General features: G+C 36.6%; 1 pseudogene; it reads right to left on the minus strand.

Moving 5' to 3' along the window:
- Positions 1-782: 782 nt before the first annotated feature.
- LOC116530547 lies at positions 783-1459 on the minus strand (annotated as a pseudogene).
- Between the last annotated feature and the right edge of the window lie 2137 nt (positions 1460-3596).

Here is a 3596-nt window from a genome sequence, read left to right on the forward strand (position 1 = left end):
ATAAACATATATGCTATATCATATCATTATTAGTCATTTTCTTGCCTTTCTTACTAAAATATGAGTGGTTTATATCCCTATATCTTTAACAATATTAGAACATACTAAGTTTAAATTATATTTGAACAAGATACTGTATCCAGATGACATCTTTTATGATGAATGCTACATATTTGTATCCCATGGAAAGTCACATAAAATTGTGATGAGTTACATTTCTCTTTACAATGACAATAAATAAATACCTGGCAACTAGTCCTTTTTAACACTAAGACTTAACATAGTTCATACTCTTCTGCTTTTCAAAACTCATCATGTGCCGTGGTTTTTCACTTCAAACCATAGACCACCATGGTTCAGTGATCTGTGAATATTCCACAGTTTTACACAAGGCTGCGCCTTTATTAAGGTGGCTTTTTAAAAATGAGATTTGACAAGAATGCTTTCATAATAAGCATTCAGGTCAACCTTTACTACTGGTAATGCAGTGTTTTACTTAAACCTGACGAATGTAAAAATAAGAAACAAAATGCTGTAGAGATGATACAAATGGCATAAAATGAACAAAGAAAATTATGATATATAACAATAATGAAAGAAAATTATGATAAAATATGACTTAAAGATTTTTATAACATCATTTCACAGTACTGTACATATAACCTGCTCAACTTATGACCAAATTGTGTTACGACCGGTCTGTCGGAACCAATCGTGGTTGTAAGTCGAGCACTAGCTGTATTGGGAATCCAGCTAACTGTGAGTCTATTATTTTGTATTACCTAGCTTAATGACCGGAGCTCAATACGTTTGTGCTTAATACCTTGATTACTACCTTGGAGCGCTAGATTTAGGATTTGAAGGTATTCCCACACACCTGCAGCTAAAGGTCTGTTCTGATTTGGTTCTCCCTCATATTCAGGATTTAAAGATGGAAAATCCTCAGCCTCAAATGGCTTGCAATCAGTCTTACCTTATTTCCTCCTTGTTTCATTGTCAGAAATGTTGTTTTCATGTAGACTTTGTCTTTTTCCAGAATGGAAAATACTGTTATGAGAATGGAAACTTCTACCATGGTATCCCCCTCGATGATTTATGTGCTCAGTACCATTTATTCCATGTGTATGCCATCCATTTCTTTCTTTCCATATAAAGTTACTCCATTAAGACATCCAACCACAGAATCAAAGTCATCTGAAGAGCTGTGTTGTCAATAACTTACATCATAACAATTTTATGTCCATGAAGTTTTCAACATGCTTCTCAAAATTCAGTAACAACTCTGTTGATGATGGTGGAGCAGGATAAACAAGGCAGGCTGGAACAAAGTCACACTGTGCCATTTACATTCAGTCTTTTCAGCTCAGTGAAACAAGGCTTCAACACCTCGTGGCAAGTTCAAATTCCAACAGGACTGCACAGGAAGGTGTTGGCTTTTTCGCTGGAATCTTTATGTGTCCCAGTTAAAAGTTTGTTTTTCTTCTGGAATTGTACCCAAGTTCTTTGAGGATACTTAACTGATGGGTATTTGACATAAAGTCACTTTAAATCAACTACTCATACTTCTGTTTTCAAAGGTTTTCTTTTTAAAAAATATTATATATATATATTTGTATATATAATCTATATACAATTTTTTAAAAAGAAAGAAAACCAATAATCTTGTGTTGGGTCGTATTGAACATTATTTCTTTGTAAATGAATGTTGTAGAAACGAAGACTTTGGTTGATCCAATATTTTCTTCCTATGTGTCATGTATACATAAAACGTGTGTGTGTGTGTGTGTGTGTTTTCTTTAGGGATAGACTCTTGCTAGTTGCCCAGGCTGGTCTCAAACCACTGCCTTCAAGTGATGCTCCTGCCTCAGCCTCCCAAAGTGCTGAGATTATAGGCATATGCCACCACATCTGTACCTGGTTTATGGTTTTCATATGGCTATCTCCAGAATTAGCCAAGTTTCTTAGATTTAATGTCAAAGTCTTCTTTATTATTCCATGTAATTGTCACTGTTGTACTTATTTACTTCATATGAAATATCTAATTTATGAGCCAAACAAAAAAAAATAAAAACAAAAAGAAAATTTCGTATCTGAAGAGCATGCTTATACATCAGCATACACAGAGACACACAGAGCTATCTCAGTACTACCATACTGCTGGGAAGCTGCAGCATGTGAAACCTCCACATACATAAAATGGAAAAATCTTTGTATTCCTTCAACGTCTTCATTTAGAAAAGCTGTCTCATGTGACATGAAATGGACTGAGGTCAACCTCCTAAAACTTTTAATAAACATAAAAATAAACTGCCATGAAACTTCAGCAATATCTAAAGAGTCATTTAAAACTGCTAAAACTATTCATTACACAAATCAAACATATCTTATACGTTTTGCTGAAGAATACCAACAGGAGAGGGGCTGGAGTAGGTAAGAAAATCCCACCTGCTGAAATACTTCAGCCAGTGTGCCATTTGTTTGAACTAAAATACTGAAGAAGGGCCTGTGTCTCTTTTTGAATTGTTCACTACTATCAATTCTCTTCAGAGTCAATTCTTGCCAATTTTAATCAACTTTTTTTGGCAAAGTTATAAAAAAATTGTAATTCCAAAATGGACACTTGAAATATCTAGGACATTTTACACAAAACCCAGAAAATGGTCTTCATATCTTCAATCACCCACTGGGTGGGGCAGCAGGAGAAACTTCGAGACTAAGCAACTGCTCATGCCCTAGGGGGAAAATAAAAGTCTGCTTCTCTCTTCTGAATTTCTTTTGTTCAATCTCAGGATCTCTGTTCATCTCTTATTTTTGCGCTACAGGAATGAGTACCCCTGCTCTCCCTGTTAAACATTTTGACTGGCATATTTACCCGGGCGTTGGGTAATTGCTTGGGAAGGAGCTCAGAGAGCAATTTTTGACTCTTTCTATGCTTGTGCCTCTTATGTTGTATAAAATTTATTCTGTTTGGAGTTGAAAAATTTGACTACATTGTATGCAAATAAATTAGAAAAGATATTTCAATTCATAGAATAGGCATGAACAAATGAACTTCCTATAACACTAGACATTTGCAACACTATTATAGTCTTCACTTAAAGATGTACAAATAACAGTATCTTATTTATTTATTTATGTTATTATTTTTGAGATGGAATCTTGCTCTGTCACCCAGGCTGGAGTACAGTGCTGAGATCTTGGCTCACTGGCCCCTCGGTCTCCCAGATTGAAGCATTTCTCCTGCCTCAGCCTCCAGAGTAGCTGGTATTACAGGTGCATGCCACCACGTCCGGTTAATTTTTGTTTTTTTTTTTTTTTTTTTTTTGAGACAGAGTCTTGCTCTGTCACCAGGCGCCAGGCTGGAGTACAGTGGCGCAGTCTCAGCTCACTGCAATCTCCGCCTCCTGGGTTCAAGCAATTCTCCTGCCTCAGCCTCCCAAGTAGCTGGGAGTACAGGTGCACGCCACCACGCCCAACTAATTTTTGGATTTTTTAGTACAGACAGGGTTTCACCATGTTGGCCAGGATAGTCTCTATCTCTTACCTCGTGATCTGCCTGCCTCGACCTCCCAAAGTGCTGGGATTACAGGCGTGAG

Source organism: Sapajus apella, unplaced genomic scaffold (assembly GCF_009761245.1).
Source record: "Sapajus apella isolate SASKATOON/1434 unplaced genomic scaffold, GSC_monkey_1.0 scaffold67, whole genome shotgun sequence".
Classification (NCBI taxonomy): Eukaryota; Metazoa; Chordata; class Mammalia; order Primates; family Cebidae; genus Sapajus; species Sapajus apella.